Here is a 9,383-nt window from a genome sequence, read left to right on the forward strand (position 1 = left end):
CCCAAGAGCACATCCTGCAGCCAGTTCCCCTTCCCAAGCTAGCAGTAGGTCCAGTCTGAGGGGGAAACCAGAGGCTCTGGAAGATGCTGCACTATGGAAGGGAGTACACAGTACCCCAGACACTTCTGAATAGAGCTAGTTCTTCCCGTATCTTCTCTTGTGAAGTGTAGCTTCCCTCCTGACCCTGCAAATGAAGTTTAAACCTTTTAACAAAGATAACAGCACCATTTGGGTAGCAATGGTCCCCCGCAGATGAAACCTCAGAGGGAAGGAACCTGCCTAGGGCCTGTACAGTCCACAATCCAAACAGGCCTGCTCTTCTCTTTCACATGCCCAAATGACCAAGCACTCAGAGCCAGTTACCTGGGTGGGGGCTGCTGCTCAGCAAACTTGCCACAGAGGAGAGCGTATGTAGGCTGCCTGTGTTTTTCTGGCCAGGTGATGGGCCATATGCCCCAGCAGGTGCCCAGCTCCTCCATCAAAGCAGAGAAACTGCAGGCACTCAGCCCTGTGCTCTGTGGGTTTTGGGGCAAGATGATAACACTGCTGCTCACCACCCAAGAAACAGGGCTGTTTGTCCCCGGGGTGGGGTTAGCACCCTATAAAAGGCCAATTGATTTTTCATCTTCTTTCTCCCAAATGCTATGCCTGATTATGCATGCCCTAATATGTTATTTTTCAGAAGAAATATTTTATAATCATAGTAATAAAATAGTAAATCAAATTTATAAGATAACTGTGTATAACTTAAACACAAAAGTATGTTTATAGAATTATAAACTTTGGAGGTTACAAACATCAAAGTTCCAACTGAAACAGATGGCTCACTCCTATTAGATTGGAAGGTTTATTTGTATGGGGGCTCTTTGCAAAGTGAGGGGAGGTACAAGGCACTCGGGAAGGATACTGACCTAACTACCAGGACTGGGTGACTATAAAGAGTATTTTCTCATTCTGCTTTGCTCTGAGAAGCACAGGGCAAAAGTTAACTGTGGTTTGCGGGTACCTGGAACACTCCACAGGAGAGGTGTTCCCTCTATGACCCCAGAACTCTTTGGGGCCAACATGGACTGGAGTTTGGCCTTTCTTATAAGCATGACTATCACAAGAGATGAAAGTTCCAGAAGAAAAGTTCATAGGTTAAAATAAGTTTGGGGGGCCAACTATTGAAACACACACAGGATTACAAGTTTTACCAAGAGCAGAAAAATTAGGGGTGCCTGGGTGGCTCAGTCACTTAAGCATCAGAAGCTCATTAAGCTCATTAAGCTCAGGTCCTGATCTCACAATTCGTGAGTTCAAGCCCCATCATGGGCTCCATGCTGACAGCTCAGAGCCTGGATCCCGCTTTGGATTCTGTGTCTCCCTCTCTCCATTCCTCCCCCACTCGCACTCACTGTCTCTGTCAAAAATAAAGAATAAGAAAATTTTTAAAGCAGAAAAATTAAAGATAAGCCAGGAATTAAAATTAGCCTAATAAACCTAATAAGAGATTTCACAATTTGAAAGCAGAACAAGAAAATGCCCAAAAGAGCAGGCAATGATGGTTCTGAAAAATATAAATGAGATAATAAACACACATAACAGAATAGATAAGAGCATTATGGGTAGAATTGAGAAATTATTTAGTAAATTGGAAGAACATATTAAGAAAACATGAGAAATACAATTCTCAAATTCTTTTGGAAAATAGAAATAACATTCCAGAAAGAACTCAATGAAAAGGACAGTGGGGAAAATATTTGAAGAAATAAGAGATAAATTTCTCCATGAGACCTCTCAGATGGAAAGGTCTATACAGTGCCAAAGAGAAGAGAGGAGGGAAAAGGCATATCCAGACCCATTATAATGAAATACAAGGCTTTAAGAGACAATAGAAGATTCTAAAGTTTACAGAAATCTCTTGTATTTGTTGAAAAATTTGTTAAAATATTAGATGTCAAAATATTAAAAGAAAATAATTTGTATTCTAGAAACATATTTCAGTCAAACATTCAAACATTCTCAGGCAATTGAAAACCACTGAAACATAAAAATCCACTGAAAACAGTTTTGGACAAAGCACTTATATAAAAGATGAAACTAGGAATTGCAGGAAAAAATAAAATTATCAGTTGCCTTTGGTCTTAGATTTTTTTTTTTTTAATTAAGATAATAGCCTTACAAAGGAGAAAACATTTTGGAGTGTCTGAGTGGCTCAGTTGGTTAAACGTCTGACTTCAGCTCAGGTCATGATTTCACAGCTAGGGAGTTCAAGCCTCACATCAGGCTCTATGCTGACAGCTCAGAGCCTGGAGCCTGCTTTGGATTCTGTGTCTCCCTCTGTTTCTGCCTGCCTTTCTGTCTGTCTGTCTCTGTGTTTCTCAAACATTAAAAAAAATTTTTTTAATAAAATATTTAACCCAGAATTAAGTCTTTATGACATTAAAATGATACAGATTGTGTGAAGAGGGGGAGAAACAAGGGACATAAGATCATACTACAGCTGTCATGTTATAAAGAAGACGTAGATTAATTACATAAAAGTTGGGATATAAAAGATACTGAAAAAAGATGGAAGAAATAATACAAAATGGTAGAAATCGGCATAAGTATCAATTACAAAATAATGTACAAAATTCACCAGCCAAGGGAAATATTGACAGGATTAAAAAAATAACAAAATCCAGGCGTAAGTTATTTACCAGAGATACATCTAATACCTAAGAATAAAGACTTGAAAGATTGAAGAAATGGGTCAAGCAAAAAACTGCTATAGCTTAATTGGTAGCAAAATAGACAAAATGTGTAATTAAGGATAGAAAAAGTTCTACATAGCCCTAAAGGATTAAACTGCAGCATTATTTATGATAGCCAAGATACGGAAACAACCCAAGTATCTGTACATCAATAGATGAATGGTTAAAGATGGGTGTGTGTGTACGTATATATATACATGTGTGTATATATGTGTATGTATACACACACACGATGGAATATCAGCCATTAAAAAAAGACCTGATTCATCACAACATGGGACAGAGTATTATGCAAAGTTAAGGGAAAGACAAATAACATACAATTATTTCACTTACACATGGAACCTAAAAAAAAATAAAAACTCTAAAACAGAGAAAACTACCGATTGGGTAGCAGGATGGGAAAAATGAAGGAGATTAAGAGGTATAAACTTCCAGTTTATACTTTGGATTCTGTCTCCCTCTCTTCCCTGCTCGTGCTCTATCCCTCTCTCAAAAATATTAAAAAATTTTGTTGAGCTGTTTTTTATGGAGATCATGGTGTCTGACCATAACAAGTTAGAGGCTAATTTAAAATATTTCTGCACATTTGAAGTTAAAAATACTAAAAACTTAAGCAAGAAATAAAAACTTTAATAGCTAGAACTAGTGATAAAACTACATATTACAACATGAGATTGAAGCTAATATTTATAAATACCTTTTTAAAAGGGGATGTTCAAAAGCAATGAGTCAAGAAGTTGGAAAATGATAAACACAACAATTAAAAATATATTTAAAAACAGAAATGAGTAAAATAGAAAACCTTCAATAAGATAATCCAAGAAAGCCAAAATGGAATTGTTGAAATAACACAGTACACACCTGTGCTATGAATGATAAAGATGAGGAAAGACACCAATAATATACAATAATATACATAAAATGGGGGACATAGCTACAGATAAAGTAGACACTCAAAAAATAATAAAATACCATCAATTATATGCCAAGAATTTTAAAAAACCTAATTGTATGTTTTAAGAATTTTCATTTTGGGGGTGCCTGGGTGGCTCGGCCAGTTGAGCGTCTGACTTCGGCTCAGGTCATGATCTCACTGCTCATGAGTTCAAGCCCCGCGTCGGGCTCTGTGCTGATGGCTCAGAGCCTGGAGCCTGCTGCAGATTGTGTCTCCCTCTCTCTCTGCCTCTCCCCCACTCGAGTGTGTGCTCTCTCTTTCTCAAAAATAAACATTAAGAAAATTTTTTTTAAAAATTTCATTTTGTCTAACCAGAAGGGACTTAAGAACTAAAAGTCTCAAATGGTCCTATCCAAGAAATTGAACAATTATTCAAAATAGCTATCCAAAGACAAGACCACCAATGGATGATTTACAGATAGAATGATCTGTTCCTTGACATTCTGATGTAATTTACTTAATATTAAACACAATAGAAAATGAGGTAGCATTTCCAAGCTCCTCCTAAGAGGCCAGCTTCTGTGCCAAACCTAGTGAAGATGTTATGAAAAAAATTACAAGCACATTACCCTTATAAGCATGATACCAAAAATCCTAAAAAAAAAAAATTAGTAAACTCAGTGTATAAAAAGATACTATGTTCAAGTTGGGTGTATACAAAGACAGTTTAATATTAGAAAACTCAAATATACTCTGCCACATCAACTCAACAAAACATTTTTGAGAGACCGTTCTCCATGGGTCTCGTAGGTTTCTGCATATTTTGTGAAAAGCTCCCATGACCTTTGTTCTAGACTATATTCTTAAAGATTATTGTATAGAAAATAGGCTTGAAAGATATTGTGCCACTTTCTAAAGTAGATGGCAAGTTTTTTACTGTCCAGTATAATACTTCAGGGAAAATGTTGGACAAGTCTGCCTATAGCCCATTTTAAAAGATTCAGTTTTTTTCAGCTATAATGCAAATCAGCTGTATGTACAGTATCCACCTGGGCTGCCCTGTGTTGCTCCCATGGGGCTTTAGAGGGGCAAGGGGAACTGATGTGAACAGGAAGATCATACTGTATGTACAGCATAAGTAATAATCCTTTACTTCTTACCCAAGAGTCTCCTGTCTTCTGCCAGAATCTATAAAACTATGTATGGCAGGCTGGGACACTTGGATGGCTCAGTTGGTTAAGCACCTGACTTCTCGAGTCATGATCTTGCAGTTTGTGGGTTCGAGTCCTGTGTTGGGCTCTGTGCTGACAGCTTAGAGCCTGGAGCCTGCTTCAGATTCTGTGTCTTCCTCTCTCTCTACCCCTCTCCCTCTCACACTCCATCTCTGTCCTCTCTCAAAAATAAGCATTTAAAAAGTTAAAACTGGCAAGCTAACTTACTAGTTTGCAAGGAAGGTAAAATCTGGAACTCTTCACAGTTCTTGACAATTATTTCAAAACATCACAATAAAGCAGGTGATAATATTTTGCAACCATTTATGATAAAACTCTTGAATGGAGAAACATTAGAAGCATTCATTTTAAAATTCTTTCAAATGAAAGAATTTTCACCATAACTAATTTATTCAATATGATATTGAAGGTCCTAGCCAGTGCAAGAAGAGGGAAAACAGTCGTAAGGATCAGAAAGGAGGAAGCTGTCATTGTCTGTATAAGATAAACCTAAAAGAATATAGACAAGTTACTACAAATAACATGTATTAGGGTATCTGGGTATAAGAATGGTACACTTAAATTTGTTGTATTTCCATAAACCAGCAGTATGTCACTGAAGAGAAAATACCATTTACAGCAGTATCAGAATATTAAAGATTTAATAAACCTAAAATATGAAAAATCTTTATAGGCAAAATAAACTTTAAGACATATTTTTAAAGATCTAAACAAATGAATTACAGCATGTTTACTGTTTAATTATGGGATTTTATAGAACTCAAGATGATTATAAATCTTACATGGAATAATAAATGGCCAAGAATATTTTCCAAAAACAAAAAAAGGTTTAACTATTAAATATGCTATTTTAAAAAGCATGACATTGACAGAATTGACGAATTGGCAAATGGAATAGAATAGGGAGCCCCCAAAACAGAACATCATGGTGGAAGTTATGTCATGGGTGGAAAAAAATTTTTCAACAGTTATATTAGAAAATTTTAATGATAGCAGTTAAAATTTTATCACACAACTCACACATGCACATACATACATATATCCAATAACTTTGCATGAACTAAAGTGACTCCTATTTTGTACTGCATTTAGTTTTATTTTTTAAACCTGGAAGTTTGGAAAAGTTTAAGACACAAAAAGCATCAACCATGAAAGAGCTTATAAACTTGATTCTTATTGAATGACAATTCTTAATTTTAACAAAAAATATAAGTTATAAGTTGAAAAGATTTCTGGAATACATACTAATTTAAAAGATTAGTATTCAAACTATAGAAAAGAACACCTATAAGTAAATAAACAGAAAAAAAGGCAAAGACATAAATGGGCATCTCACAGTAGGTAAAACCTATGTAATCAATAAAATAGGGAGAAATACTTATCATTAATGATCATAATGAGATTCCATTTTGTACTCATTCAATTGGCAAAAAAATTAAATTCTGACAATAGTAAGAGTTGGAAAAGCTATGGTGTCCACAAGATTTCTTTTATCTTGCAGGTAGAAGTATAAATTGGTACAATCATTGGAATATAGCATTGATAAATTCCACAATGCAAAATTCTTTGCATATACGTACAGGGAAGGAATTGCTGGGCTGTAAAGTATTTGGCACTATCTCTTAAAACCGAATATTCAAACTCTTCAAATATATCTGGTCTCCCCTCTTCTATGGAAATGTACATTTTGGCCTATTGTGGTTGGTTGGGGCCATAGGTTTAGTTTTTGGCCAATGAGTTATGAGTGGAAGTGATACATGTCACTTCTATGCCAGAGCACTGAAATGCTGATACCAGATCTTTCAAGGCTCTTTATTTCCCTCTGGCACAGCTACTGTTGACATTTGAGATGGTGACTATTTTGTTGGACTAGATCCTTGAGTGACTATAATAAGCAGAACCTTCTTCAACTGATTGCAAAGGACATACAGCATGAATGACAAACTTTTGCAGTTTTGAACTGAGAATTTGAAGACTGTTACTGCAGCAGATTATTTTATTCTGACTGATACATGTACGACAGGAGACATGAAAAAGATTTTCATAACACACTATTCACAATGGCCTTGGAAATCAACCCAGATGCCTGTCCCTGGAAGAAGAATGAGCAAATTGTGGTATATTTACTAAATGGGAGGTTATTCAATGAGAGCAAAATAACTACATTGACCTATAACAATACGTATAAGCTTTACCAATGTAAATAAAGTGAAAAGTAAATCCAAAAGATTTATAACATATGTAATTATATCAAGATGACTTTCCCATAAAATTAAAAACTAAAATGTAAACAAATGCTCCTTAAAAACATGGGTATACAAAATTTTCTAAAGAGGAAAACAGGAAAGTAAAAACCACAGGATTCAGGATGGTGGTTACCTGAAGCAGGAAGAGCCAGGAGCATGGGATGGAGGAAACTGCATTGTTAGATGTAGGCTATTGTCAAGATCCTAATTTTGGGAGGGGGGATGGAAAGTGAAGAACATAAGTGTTAAGAATAAGGGGCGCCTTGGTGGCTCAGTTGGTTAAGTGTCTTACTCTTGATTTCAGCTCAGGTCATGATCTCACAGTGCGTGGGATCAAGAGCTGCATGGGGTTTTGCACTGACATCCTGGAGCCTCCTTGGGATTCTCTCCCTCTCTCTCTGCCCCTCCCTGACTCATACTCTCTCTCAAAATAAACTTAAAAAAAAAAAGGATAGCTAAATTATGGCAGATTATTCATGAATTGATAATGCTTTATAAACCATAGTCACTAATTCATAATCTGATTCTATACACCTGAGATTTTTAAAAAACATGATAAATGATTCTATTCTCCCTACTTTTATGAAAAAAGGGCTATACATGTGGAGGAATTCTTGGTCACCCAGCAGAGTTAAGTTAAAATATGGTTGTGCACCATCCATCATCAGTAAGCCCTGTAAGTAGGATGATGTAGGACAAAAGGATCATTTTTCTTTTCTTTTTGATAGGATCCCAATCAGCCTGAGAGTTCATGTATCTATCATATTTCTTTGCCTATAAAGTTCTTAGTTATATACCACAGTTAAAAACTGAAAAGGAGATAATTTGTGCAAAAAACAAGAATGATGAACAAATGTCATGGCCACTGACCTGTTGGCCATCTTCCTCATTTGTTCCTATTCCTGTGCCAGGCATGGTTTCCAGAACAGAGGATAGAATGGTGCACAAGAGCATTCTGGAAAACAGGGAAATCATAATTTGCTGGGATACGTATGCAAATAAAAAGGTACCAGTCCTAGTGTAGGCTGTCGATAAGGGAAGAGGTGACCTCCAAGCTGATGCCTAAGGTATAAGCAGGATCTATCCAGGTAAAAGGTTGGAGTTGTGGGAATCAGGGGTGGAAGATAAAGGAGGAAGAGGTATGTTTCAGGCAGAAAGTAGTACATGTAAATGGTCAAGGGAAGGAGGCTTTGAGCAACTATAAAGTTCAGTCTGGAATGAAAAGAGCAACAAGGAGAATGAGAAGAGGAAATGTAAGAATAAAGAGATTGGGGGGGGGGGGACTGGGAGGAGTTTGGACTTTGACCTGAGGGCAATTAGTCATTTGGAGTATGTTAATCAGGGGAGTGACAGCCTATTTGCATTCTCAAAGAATGTGCAGAATGGATTACAGGGCCTACTACAGGGAGATCCTTTAGAGGCTGTATCAGGGTTCCCGCAGGAAACATATGGCACACTCACAGGGTTTTATTGAAGAAAGTCTAATGAAGGGTTATTTACAGAGGTGTGGGCAGATTAAGGCAACTCAAAAAGGACAAATTTGAGGATTAGCAAGGGTGAGAGAGCCTTTGCCACATCAATCCCATAGGGTCCTGGAGAAGGTCCAGAACCATGGGAGAGGGGCCATGGAACAGAAGCTGTGGCCTTAGAGGAGTGCAACCATTGCCAAAATCATGCCCAGTAAGTAGGGAGAAGGGGAGACCCTAACCCCTATCACCTCAGCCCATGATTCCTGGCAGCCTAACCTAACCAGAACACAGATGGTATGGGAACCTGGGTGTGCAGTCTATAGAGGCAGCCTCCTGGTTCACACATGCTGCCAGTAACATGGACTTCTGACTGAACCTGCTAGAGGTTCACCATTCAACCAGCAAATGTCCTGCATATCAAGGAGAACTTTTAGATAGTAGTAAGTTGTCTTTCTACCCAAAAAGGAGAGCCACAGTAGAGCAACACCATCACTGGTGGTTCTCCCTCATCTTACAAAGTATATTGAAGGGAGATATATTCTAAATCACAGGGGTCTGTGGTAGCAAATTATGGATAGACTAGAATTATAAGAGTATAGTGGATGAATGCTCTGAACAATTACGTATTGTGTATATGTAGGGGCATATAAATAACCACTTGTATGTGCAAAGTTTACCTTACCTTCACTGCAGTAGCATATAACTTAGACCTGTATGGGGTATGGAAGAGCATGGGATGCAGAAGAGAATCTGCAAATAATGCAGACCAGAGTGGCAAGGGAGAGGACCTGGATGGGATT

The sequence above is a fragment of the Acinonyx jubatus genome, chromosome B2, assembly GCF_027475565.1.
Source record: "Acinonyx jubatus isolate Ajub_Pintada_27869175 chromosome B2, VMU_Ajub_asm_v1.0, whole genome shotgun sequence".
NCBI lineage: Eukaryota > Metazoa > Chordata > Mammalia > Carnivora > Felidae > Acinonyx > Acinonyx jubatus.